General features: G+C 37.2%; 1 protein-coding gene across 1 annotated transcript in view; it reads left to right on the top strand.

The window, feature by feature from the left end:
* Positions 1 to 13,342, top strand: part of USH2A (usherin) — a 928,983-nt gene that overhangs the window by 257,498 nt on the left and 658,143 nt on the right. The gene's annotated exons all lie outside the window — the stretch shown is intronic.

Consider the following 13,342-nt stretch of genomic DNA (forward strand, 5'->3'; position numbering starts at 1 on the left):
ATTATCTGCATGAGTGAACTCTGTGTTTTTCACATACTTAACCTATATTTACAAATATTTATGGAGTACGTAGCTTGAACAAAACACCATTTTCCTGTAAGACTGTACATTTATTTATTTTTATATATTATGTTATTAGAGAGCTACAGAGTGTGGATAATAGTATCTGTCTCCTTTAGGAAAAATGATGTAACTGGGTGATGAGAACAAAAATTAAGAGTAATCTGTCCTGGGGGCCAGAGAAAGTGAAAGCAGAAGCCACATGAGCGGAAGATTGGACAGAGGCCTAGTGGAGGCTAAAGGGACCCCGACCATGTGCTTAAGCAGAACTGAAATCACAGCTTTTCAGGGATTTAGAACATTTAAAAGTCATCTAGGGTGACCGTCTTGCCAATATTAATACATTGCTGGCAACATTCCTTCCAAGTGTTTGATCCTTTAGTGGTAGAGAAACTGCTCCTTCTCCAGCAAATCAGACCATGTATAGTGACCTCTTTGAAAAGGCAATTTTCAGACTGATAATGATCCAAAATATTTCCTTCTGGCTTCTACTGAACATTCTCCTTCCAGTCCCTTGGGGGCTGTTCTCATTTTAATTCCTATTCCTCGTGACATCACGTCCAATAACATCTTCAATAATAATACCTCCACCCAAGTCTTCTTTCCTTAAGGCTGTGTACCATACTAGCTCCCATCTGCACTCTACATGCTCCAGTTTGTGACACTGTTAGGACAGGCTCTTTCCTCTAGATGAGATCTACTCTCGTCTTTTCGTAGACACAACCTGAAAGAACTGAATGGGGGCATGCTGGTCCCTAGAGACTAGACAGATCCTGGAGATGGAAAGTGAAAAGCAGGGAAGATGTCTGTAGAATGGCATCCTTCCTGCTTAAAGCACCAGTGATTCCATCTGTGTGAATATTGTCCTCAGTGGTTTCAGCAAGAGTTCCTGTGGCGTGGAACTCACCCCCTCCCAGTGCTCTATGCCCTTGTTTTAGTCTCTGGTGAGGATGCTTAAGGCCACTCTATCTATTGGAAGGTGAGTGGAGCAGAACTCATCTAAGCCCTCTCAGTGTTCTCTCTCTGCCTCTTTATCCATGAGAACAGAATTTGGAAACTTCTCATGTTCTCTGAAACCCATGAGATGTGCAAGTTCATTGACGTTTTCAAATAAGAATTTACTTACACATCTAAGGGAAAAATGATAAGCCAGAATGCCATGACTTGAATTTGGGCTCTCAATGGCACCCCACTCCAGTACTCTTGCCTGGAAAATCCCATAGGCAGAGGAGCCTGGTAGGCTGCAGTCCATAGGGTCGCTAAGAGTCGGACATGACTGAGAGACTTCACTTTCACTTTTCACTTTCATGCATTGGAGAAGGAAATGGCAACCCACTCCAGTGTTCTTGCCTGGAGAATCCCAGGCACGGGGGAGCCTGGTGCGCTGCCTTCTATGGGGTTGCACGGAGTCGGACACGACTGAAGCTACTTAGCAGCAGCCGCAGCAGCTAGCTTTATGACTATAGCTTTATGACCTTGAGTAAATTGCATAATCTCTGTGCCTTTGTCTTCCAAATTACAAATAAGGATACCCTATATTTTAGTGTTCTCCTGAGGAATGAAAAGAGTGAATACATGTTAAATATTTAAGGCAGTGTCTAACACAAAGTCAAATCTCAAAACAAATTATTTCTATCAAGATTTTTGTCATAATTATTACATAATCTTTCTGTTAGTCACAGTGCGTTATAGAATTTCTGTTATCAAAGTCATGAAGTTTTACTTTGCAACTTTGTTTCCATAACATTATTTTAACATAAATGTAACAATGGAGAGTCCTAAAACTAAGGATTGAATGACAAAAGTAAGCTGTAGGGAACTAACATTGAAAAGCATCATTTTTCAGTTCTGTGAGGAGCATGTTGTCCTGAATTATGACATGTATTTCAAGATTTTGATCAAAAACTGCACATTTCAAATTTGTTGTTTACAGTATAAAATTAATAATGTGCTATAACATACCATTGCTATGTTTTGTTGTGAATGCTCGATTCAGTAAGTTTCTATGAAGGTTCTAATTTCTAATTTCAGGCATTAGGAAGTGGGGTGAGCTCTAATAGAAACCATTCACGCTTTAATGATGTCTGTATTAAGATGTTGACATATAACAGGTAGGATGAACACCTTGGGGGAAAGGATAAAAGAAAGCTATTGGAACAGAGAATATGAGATAGGTGACTGATTTAGCAGATTGGGAAATTATGCCAGGTTAAATGGCATTTGAGGTGGACTATAAATAATTGGTAAAGTTGTTTGTAGATATTTTTTGAGTTTATATCATGTGCTTGTTGCTGTTTCAGGTGCTGTTCCATACTGACATGATGAAAGCTGGGGGTTGTGATTTCTCTGTCAGTAGAGTATAGTAGAGATTAGAAGAGAATGTGGAAATAGAGTCTGGTAGGCATTCCAAGGGGGAATCCCCTGGTGGCTCAGCAGTAAAGAATCTGCCTGCCAGTGCAGGAGATTTGTGTTCAATCCCTGGTCTGGGAAGATCCCCTAGAGAAGGAAATGGCAACCCACTCCAGTATTCTTGCCTGGGAAATGCCGTGGACAGAGGAGCCTGGTGGGCTACAGTCCATGGGGTCACAAAGAGTCAGATACGACTTACTGACTAAAACAACAGGACATTCCAAAAAAAGTCATGAGAAAGTAAATTAGATAAATAGAAAGAAATATTAGAAGCATGAAATGGAATGCTTCAAGGGAAAGAAATCCACAGGTTAAGAAGAGGGAGGAACTGAAGATGACAGTAAATATCCTAGACCATGGTGACGCCACTAAATGTAATGAAGAAAGACCAGATGGGAGAAATAAAGCCATGAGTTTCAGTTCAATTATTTGAACAAAACATATCCATGACAATAATAACCAGCCAACAGCAGAAAATGCAAATCTGGAGCTTAAGAAGGATGTAAGTTTTATAATTGTCTGCATATAAAAGGAGGTAAAACTATGGATGGTGATATATTAGTGAAGGCAGAGAAAATACAAAAAAAAGTTTACACCTCAGCGAATGCTCACATTCTGGGAGAAAGAGAAAAGGAAAAATTAAAGGAACAGAGACATGATCAGAGTTAGCTATAGAATCTAGAAAGAGCACTATTCAAAAAGTCAAGGGCAGAGAGAATTCTAGAAGGAGAATGTCAGTAGAGTCACAGACAGTAGGGAAAGGGAAAGAAATGTAAGATACAAGGAATGTGGGGTCATTGATGATCCCCTGGGCAGCACTCTGATTAGCATAGTCAGAGCAAAAGCTGGGAGGTAAGAAAAGTAGACAGTTGCAGAAGATGGTAAGTTTTAAATGTGTAGGTTTTTGTTCTTTGCCAAAATGTTCCTTCTACTCAATTTCCATAAAAACATGCATTAATTTTGTTCACATGTGAGATTCTTTCTTTTCTGAGAGAAAAAATTAGTGTTTTCCTGGAAAAATTTTTGTTTCTTGGTGTCTTAATTTATCTTGTCAGCACTCTATGACTTTTCATCTGCCAGACAGGGAATGAAGTCAATTACATGACAAAAATATGGAAAATAATTTTTGCTCGCCACTTGATTTATGGTAAAATGCATTGTTTTCAGGGGTGTGCAGGCCAGGGAAAATGGACTTGTTTTTATTAGAATATAAGGAAAACCCCGGAAATTACAGATCCAATATCCTTCTTGCCTCTGTTTTCAGTAGATAAATAGGGTATTTCTTTTTTTTTTTTTTTAATTTTCCTAGGATTAAATGTCTGTGTAACTGATGGATTTTAAGTCATAGAAATAAACAATGAGAAGGTCAGTGCTTTTGAATGGTCAACAGTTTGTTGTAGGAAAGGAATAAAAGTTGACTTGCAGCACTATGACTTTCTTGCTCTGTCTCTTCTAGTAATAAAATTATGGTTTGGAGGATACAGAATTCCAATAGATTTGTGGGAAATTTAACTCTAAAGTCTAAATGTAGTTCATGTGAGTGAATTGCCAAGGATCAGAACAACCATTTAAAAACTTTGAAAAACAGCACCATAAATTGGAAGTAGTATTCAGCTTTTCTGAAGTGCCGAATCACGAAAATATATTTTTTTCCTTACACCTCAGTCACAGAAATCAAAAAGATACTTGTTAGATATGTCTGTTTCATTAAAAAGCTTGAGAATTGTGATTTGCTGTCCTTCAAGTATTTTTTCGATTAGATGTATCATTAGAATTGGCACATTTCGTCCGGAATGTTTATCACTACTCCTTTAGTTTTGGTGCCCATGAACAGTTCCAGAACTGATTTGAGAGAGGTACTCTCCCAGGAGCAGCTGCAACTCTATTGCAAAATCTTCAAGAAAGTGTGATGGGTGGCTTTGGAGTTGCTTCTGGGTTTATATGGGTCATGATCTGACAGACTGGGCCCTTAGAAGCTTCTAATCCTTTTCTTTAAGATTACCCTTTTAATCTAATAACTTTGTACATTTCCATCCTTTGTGAATTAAGTACAAATTAAACCTTCCTTCAGAGAAATTCCTTTTGGAGATCCATTCCTGGAAGAACGATGTCCTATTTCCTTTACCCATCATAAATTGACCTCTTCACTACAAGCTTAGAAGTGCCCATTTCCCATTAAGCAAGTAATTAGTGGTGCATTAAGTTTCCTGTCTGAATCCATCCAAAGTAGAATGTATGGGTTGTTTGCTGCTGGGTTGAAAACACACATTGTTTTGTATGCAGGTACATAAGTCTTTTCTTTGTGAATAGGACCCAGAGTGATTAAACAAGCACTTTTAATATGTTAATTTATAATTTTAATTACAACAATCTTGTATATATAGTCATTAGTGAATACTAATATAAATATTTTTCTATCTTTTTATTCATAATGCATAAACCAATCATCCAGTTACTTCTCTGAGGTTGCCTGTTTTTGTTTCATAATACAATCTTTGTTCTTAGTTATGAATGCATTTTGTTCGTTCCTGTCTTGAATAATCCCTCATTAAGCCAGTCACTTTCTGCTCCATGCTAAAAAGGAAAAATTATCATGCAAATGTGGCACGCCATATTAAAAAGCACATTACCCAACACTTTTGTTGCTGTCCTTCAATTAGTTTCCCTTCTTTGAATTTAATTCCATTTGTTGTTAAACTACCAACTTGATGTATGGACTCATGAATCTCAGGCTGCTGCCAAGAAAGTGGGGGGAAAAAAAATCAAAGCCTCTTCGAAGAGCTGCAGAGGCTAGCTGAAATGAATTTGTTTCACCTTTGACAAGAACACTTGAACAGCAGTGAAATCCTCTGCTGATTCAACTTGGCTAATTATCCAATTATTTATTTCAAGAATAAAGGCTCTGTTTTACAATTAGAGAAGTGTAAGGCAATCTGAGAAATTTGGTAATGACAGCTGACTTAAGTCACTTCTAAGATAAACAGTATCTGTGCAAACTTGTCTCACCCAGTCTTTTTAGGCAGCCGTTCTCACGTCTTAGCATCAGGGAAATCCTGAGAGTAGGAGGAAGGGCTGGTTTTGTTTGTTTGTTTTTCTCGTTCAACAACAGAAATTATTTTGCACTTCTAACCACTATGTCAAATTTCCATGGCTCTCAAGCAATGTTAAAGTTGTATTTCTCTTGATTAAAAGCTTTTGGTTCAAAGCAATACTTTTTAATTGCCTAATGATATAAGTCAGTTCTTAGGAAAGAACCGCACATTTAGGAGTTCATTTGCAATATAACTGAAAAATTCATTGCATGGCAGTAAAACAATTTACTGTTAATTACAAGGAGAAGAATTTGCTGTAGCATGCTCACAGATTGCCATGAATCATGCAGCACTCCTAGAGATTTATAACAGATGTGTAAGTGGGATGAATTAGCAGGGTTTAATAACAGAGACACAAATCATGCAGACTTCAAGGAGCTTTAATTGATATACTAGAATGTGACGGGCATGAATCACTCAGCCATTCAACAGCACTGTAACATATGGTCAGCTCAATATGCTGCATCTGAAATCGGTTGGTGAGTCGTTGGTTGTCCCATATGGTAGAAGCAATATATTTTTCATGATTCAAAAAATACATCCATTTTTTTAAAAGAAATTTGATTGCAAAGCATGTTTGTTATTGAACAGTCACTTGAATGCCAAACTGGGTTTTTTTATAATGATTTTTTTTTTGACATGGCGGCTTCCCAAAATAAATAGCAGCTACTACTTGTAATACCAGATCGTTGGAGACATTATGAGAACCAAATTGGTGCTTGTTGGCAGGCTTGATCCACAGTAAAACCTACAGAAGAGTTCAGCCGATGAGAGCTGCGATTGTTTGGGAAATCCTTCGGATTCTGGCAAAGCAAACCAAATGAAAGGGATGATGTCAGTCTCAGAGAAGTTCAGGAATGCCCAGATTTGCAATGAGAATAGATGGAATTGAATGAGAGACCTTTACTTAGCAGGGTAGGAAAGTGACTGGGATAACACTGGAATCCATAGTGTAACAATTGGATACAACATTTTAAAAATCAGCCTCTTAATTAAAGGTTCAGTCCTCTGGGAGCATTCTAAAAAAAATCCTGGAAGAACATTCATCAGTGGTAGCACCAATCTCATGTTATTCCTGAATGATTATTTCAGTGTAGGAAAACAGGCAACCCTGGTGCAGACCAGGAGCTGGGAAGATGCAATATCTTTCTATGGAAACTAGAATCTGGCAGCTTTGGACAAAGCTTGTGTAGCATTAGTAAATCTGACAGACTTGAAAAAGGAATATTGCAGCCTTAGAACTGTGGCTGCCAGAATTTAATGTCAACAATTAAAATTTATTTTGATCCTTACCTACTGTTTATTACTGTTTGTATACACAACAGACCTTACTAATACAGACATGCACTATTAGATGGAATTACCATCTGTTCAGAGTGAAATGCTGGCATCTGTCTTAGACGCTAAAACTAAAATGATATTATTTCTAACAAAACAAAATTAACTGCTTTTTACTCACCAACTTTAATGTTGAATGTGTGCTGTGCCCAAGGAAAAGGCTTGTTGATACACTGTGTAGTGGCCTCTGTTGCCGGGTCTGCATTTAGATAAGTGACTTTCATGAGACCTCTGTTGACCTTTTTGGCGTAGCAGAAATGAAATGTAGAAATCACACTTTGTGATACACTGTTTCAGTTTTCTGAGGTATTAACCATAGTGAGGCATTAAAACAGTACAGTTAAAATGTGTAAGAATTGAAATAGACTATTGTATGCAAAATATTTTGATATGTCCTAAATAAATGCAACGGAAAAGCTACATTGAAATTCATGTGAACGAAGTTGCCATACACCCACAGTGACACCTTTAGGAAAAAATAAACTGTTACCTTCTCTGCTGGACTACTTTTAATTTTCTCCTACACTGACACCTAGGAAAGATTTATACTCAGTACCCCCTCCTTTATTTTAAGCCTAAGTAAGAGATCTCTAGCTTTTCGAAGTTAGAGAATTTGGAGTATCAAGGACAATGGTAGTTTCCATACTAATGTAGGATCCATGATGCTACTTTCTGAGAAGCCTGACTTCAGTTCTGTATATCACAAAATAATAAATTCTGTCACACTAACATTTAATGCATGTACACAGTGCATTAACTGTAACTGTAGTACATCTATTTGTTCTAGAGGAGACTTGAAAATGATTAAAAAATCAATACTTTGCTGTCAGAGAAGCAAGTGTTACGATGCATTTAAGTAGTTAATTGCATAAGCCCCATAAAAGCTTCAAGTTTGGGTAGGAAGGATGCCATAATTACAGTCCAAGCAACTACCTTTTATTAATGGGGGACTTTAGGGAACAATGCTTGTTGTCATCGCTGCTGCTATGTGAAGTTCAGAAATCATGGCTCACTCCCTTTACGTGTAGGATGCAAGTTGTGTGCAAATTATGGAGAATCACCAGTATGACAGCTGGCTAAGGTAGTGTATATTCACCAAGAAGGTGATTCGCCTTAAATTCTTGAAAAGAAATGCTTTCTGGACTTTCTTTATATCATAAAACACATAGAAAAATCATAATATTTGTGTGCCATGGTAAAGAACAAGGTGACTCAAGTTGCAGGGATAAGTTGGCTGGGTTCCTGGAGGGATGAGGGACCTGTATGTCCAACAGCCCTTCATGATTTACTCTTGAGAAGTACTACTTGCAAATGTTCAGCCAGAATTTTCTAACTGGAAGAGATCATAGGTATAATCGGGTCTGTCCTGCTCTTCAATAAATGAGATACTAACCAGCAATTCTACCCCTGAGTATATATCTGAAATACAAAAAGCACTAATTTGAAAAGATGCATGCACCTCCATGTTCATAACAGCATTATTTATAATTGACAAAATATGAAAGCAACCAAAGCATCCATCAACAAATAAATGGATAAAGACGATGTAGTACATATCAGTTCAGTCACTCAGTCGTGTCTGACTCTCTGCGAACCCATGGACCGCAGCACACCAGGCTTCCCTGTCCATCACCAACTCCCAGAGCTTGCTGAAACTCAGGTCCATCAAGTCAGTGATGCCATCCAACCATCTCATCCTCTGTCGTTCCCTTTGCCTGCCTTCAATCTTTCCCAGCATCAGGGTCTTTTCAAATCAGTCAGTTCTTTGCATCAGGTGGCCAAAGTATTGGAGTTTCAGCTTCAACATCAGTCCTTCCAATGAACACCAAGGACTGATCTCCTTTAGGATGGAAGGATGGACTGGTTGGATCTCCTTGCAGTCCAAGGGACTCTCAAGAGTCTTCTCCAACACCACAGTTCAAAAGCATCAATTCTTCAGTGCTCAGCTTTCTTTATAGTCCAACTCTCACATCCGTTCACGACTACTGGAAAAACCATAGCTTTGACTAGATGGACCTACATATACCCAATGGAATACTACTCAGCCATTAAAAAGAATGAAATCTTACCAATGAGACAACATGGATGGACTTGGAAGGCATTTGTTAAGTGAAATAAGACAATATTGTATCACTTATATATGGAATCTAAAAAAATACAACAAACTAATGAATGTAACCCAAAGAGCAGCCACACAGATAGAGAGAACAAGCTAGTGGTTACAAGCAGGAAGAGGGAAGAGAGAAGTTTAGGAAATGAGAGGTCCAAACTATTCTGTATAAAATAAGCTACAAGGATATATTGTACAACACAGGCAACATAGCCAATATCTTATAACTGTAAATGGAGTATAGCCTCTAAAAATTGCACATCACTCTGTTGTACACCTATAACTTATATAATATTGTACATCAACTAAACTTCAATACGCTTTTTTTTCCCCTAAAAAATGAATGTGTGAAATACTTAACAGAGAGGCCAAATAATAGATTAGCCAATGTTCCATAAGTAGGGTCTTAAAGGACCAGTATAGAACCTAAGGTTTCTCCTTTCCAGATCAGTTCCACTATACATCTCTCTTGAAGAAGACTAGTAAACAAAAAGAGAATGGGAAAATTGATGCTGTTCTTTCCTCAGCCGTAGAATAGGCCAGCCAACAAGATCTATCTGAGTGCTGGGAGATCTCAGAAAGTCAGGAGAAGAATCCTTTCCTCTTCTGACCCTGACTGGAGAGTGCTTGCTCACTGGAAAATCATGGCTTCGTGATCAACCTGGATATAATGTCTGAGTCCTGGTCCCAGTGCCCTTTTTCACAGGTGTTTGTGGCTAGCAGCATTTGGCAAATCACATTTCCTGTGACGGTTTGCATCTCTGAGAAAAAGTCAGAATCATTTTTCACTGACAAGATGCCTGAGGATGTCATATATTAGTGTTCCCCTTATACCCCTGAAATGAGGAAAGGCTGTTTATTCCTAGATTTCCATCTTCCTTGTAGTTGAGGATGCTTTAAGATATTGACACAGCCATGCAGTCTTCATAGACAACAAACTCTTCCTTGAAAACATGGATTTGATTTTAAAGAGGTGTCATCAGCAAGAGCTTCTGCTCATTTAGTCTTCAGTTCTTATCCTAAGATGCTCAAACTCCACACTACATAAATTTTGCGAGTGCAAATTTATGCATTATGATATGCTATTAATCAGATTATAAAGTAATACATGCTACATAAAAAAGAATATATATTACAGAGTGTTTTTTAAAAGAATGATTATAAGTAGAAGAGTGAGACTAGAAATTGGATTACAGAGTTAATGCAAAAAATACAAGAGCATTGTAATTTTATTCCAAGTGGAAACAGAATTTGAATCTTGTTATTCTTTGAAATGATGGATATTGAAGTTTGCATTTATAAGAGAATTTTCTAAGTAAATACAGATAGGTTCTGAATGTGAATGAATTGAATCATTTTATAATATGTAATCTTAAAGATACTTTATTGGGTCATAATAATAGTGTCTTGTACTTATATAGAAATTTGCCTTATAAAACCTAACAATTATATTGTTTTTAAAAACTTATTTTCAAGGTGTCTTACTGAAAATTTATTCTTATATTGTCTGAGAGAAACCTGAGTCACATAATTTTGAAGTGTTTTTCTAAAATCATGCAGAATTGGATTAAAAAAATGGAAATATAATCTCTAGAAGGTTCCAATGACTTTTCCATAATCCCATAATGTCTCTTAATTTATTGCTTTGTGATTAACAAATTTATACCTATAATCTATCCACTTTGGTGATCTGAGATTTAATCTTTTATTCCCTGGTCTCTTAGTGAGTCTAAGTTTGTATGCATGTGTTTAATAGTTCAGGAGTATCTGTTTATCTTATTATCATTCTGTTAATACTTGTGAATGTGTATGAGACCAGTCTCATTTAGTTGATTGAAAATTCCCTTTCTGATACTAAGGGAACTCTGAAGATAATGACTAAGTGCTCATCCATTCAGCAGGGCTGGAGACTCCAAGTGAAACTATAAGAGACAGCTGAGAGGTGTTTATTTATTTTTAAACAAGTGAATAAAATACATACACACACATTCTAATTCCACTCCTCTGTAGTTGACTTCCTAAGAATATTGTCACTGCTCAGTGGAATAATTCTGTGAGTCTAGAAGAGATGCTTGACTACTTGTTAGAGTTTAAATAGTCAACATTAATTTTAGTGGGTTCTCAATGCAGAATTGTCCTTATTGATTATAATCATTTTGTCATAGTTTTAAAATTGCATGTTCTCAATTTTAGTAGATATTAAAACAAACACCCTCCACCCCCCCCAAAAAAAAAAAAAAAACCTACTGAGTTGCTGGCATTCCTTTTGCTTTGATTCTGAAATTATATTCTTGATTAAGAAGTGATTATTAAAAAAAATGAAACAAAACAACAACAAAAAAGAAGTGATTTTGGATGATGTATCATTGGGGAAAGGATTTTGAATAAAATAATGGTACAAAGCTTTCATTATCTCCTTCCAGCTGGGTGATTGGAATAAAGTAAAAGAGTATCAAATGTCAAGCAAATGGGACCTTGAGAATGAAGCTGATTTTAAAAAGTTTGTTTTCTACATCTGACTCTGTAAATAATTTCATTTGTAACATATTTTTTTGGATTCCACATATAGGGGCTATCATATGATATTTGTCTTTCTCTGACTCCCTTCAATCAGTGTGACAATCCTCTAGGTGCATTCACATTGCTGCAAATGGCCTTGTTTCATTCTTTTATATGGCTGAGTAATATTCTATTGTATATATGTACTGCATCTTCTTTTTTCATTTCTCTTTTGATGATGTTTAGATTGCTTCCATGTCCTGGCTATTGTAAATGGTGCTGCAATGCACATTGGAGTACCAGGGGGAAAAGGGGTGGGGATAATTGGGGTACTGGGGTTGATGTATATCCCCTGCTATACATAAAACAGGTGACTAACAAGGACCTACTATATAGCATAGGGAACTCTTCTCAATACAATGTAATGACGTGTATGGGAAAGTGAAAGTAATAGTGTTAGTCACTCAGTCGTGTCCAGCTCTTTGCGACCCCATGGACTGTAGCCCGCCAGGCTCTTCTGTCCATGGAATTCTCCAGGCAAGAATACTGGAGTAGGTTGTCATTCCCTTCTCCAGGGGCTCTTCCTGATGCAGGGATCAAACCCGGATCTCCTGCATTGCAGGCAGATTCTTTACTATCTGAGCCACTAGGGAAGCCCCTATATGGGAAAAAAATCTTAAAAAAAGAGTAGATGTATGTTTATGTATAACTGATTCACTTTGCTGTACAGCAGAAACTAATATTGTAAATCAACTTTACTCCAATAAAATTTTTCTTAAATTTTAAAATAAAAAGAATAAAATTCTTCTGCAATTAAGAAGTACAGGAGGTTTATTCATGATTTCATTAAATAGTTAAAATGGAATTTCTATTTTCAACACATCAACTATGTGTAATTTGTAATTTGCTAAGTCTTTGCTGTCCAACATGGTAGCTATATATAGTGCTACTGCTGCTACTGCTAAGTCACTTCAGTCGTGTCCGAATCTGTGCGACCCCAGAGACGGCAGCCCACCAGGCTCCACCGTCCCTGGGATTCTCCAGGCAAGAACACTGGAGTGGGTTGCCATTTCCTTCTCCAATGCATGAAAGTGAAAAGTGAAAGTGAAGTCGCTCAGTCGTGTCCGACTTTTAGCGACCCCATCCATGGACTGCAGCCCACCAGGCTTCCCTGCCCATGGGATTTTCCAGGCAAGAGGACTGGAGTGGGTTGCCATTGCCTTCTCCAATAGTGCTACTTAAATTTAAAATTAATAAAATTAAAAGTTCAAGCCCTTAGTTTCAATAGACACATATCAAGTGTTCAATAATCATATATGGCTAGTGCTTATTAGACAGTACAAATCGAGAATATTTTCACTGAGAAAGTTCAATTGAACATCTCTGAAATAGATGATATTTTTCAAACTGAAACATTCAAGTCTTTGTATCCCAGGTCATTAGGGAACCTTAAGTGGAATACAGAAAACATAGGAGAAATACTCAAAATTCCTCTTCTGTGCTTCTAAGTAGCAAAATTTAGACACTCTAAAAAGATTGAATTGGTCCTTCATTGTTTCTCTGAGCCCAAAACTCAGAAATCTTTGACCGTCCTTCCTCCCAGTTAAGCTTATAGCCAGTGATGGCTTGCTGAAGGTTTAATAGAAAGATGGAACTCCAAATTCCGAAGGTGAGCTTAGTGAGAGAAGAAATTTCTGCGTGGCTTAGCTTTTTGTTTTGTTTTGGATTATTCTGAAGAGAAATCATAGGATATAGAATGAAATCTCTGAGAGCCCACCAGTTAGCTCATTTTTGGCAAAGAGTAGTAAAGGAAATCATGCATAAATTTATATAA

This window comes from Bos mutus, chromosome 16 (genome assembly GCF_027580195.1).
Source record: "Bos mutus isolate GX-2022 chromosome 16, NWIPB_WYAK_1.1, whole genome shotgun sequence".
NCBI lineage: Eukaryota > Metazoa > Chordata > Mammalia > Artiodactyla > Bovidae > Bos > Bos mutus.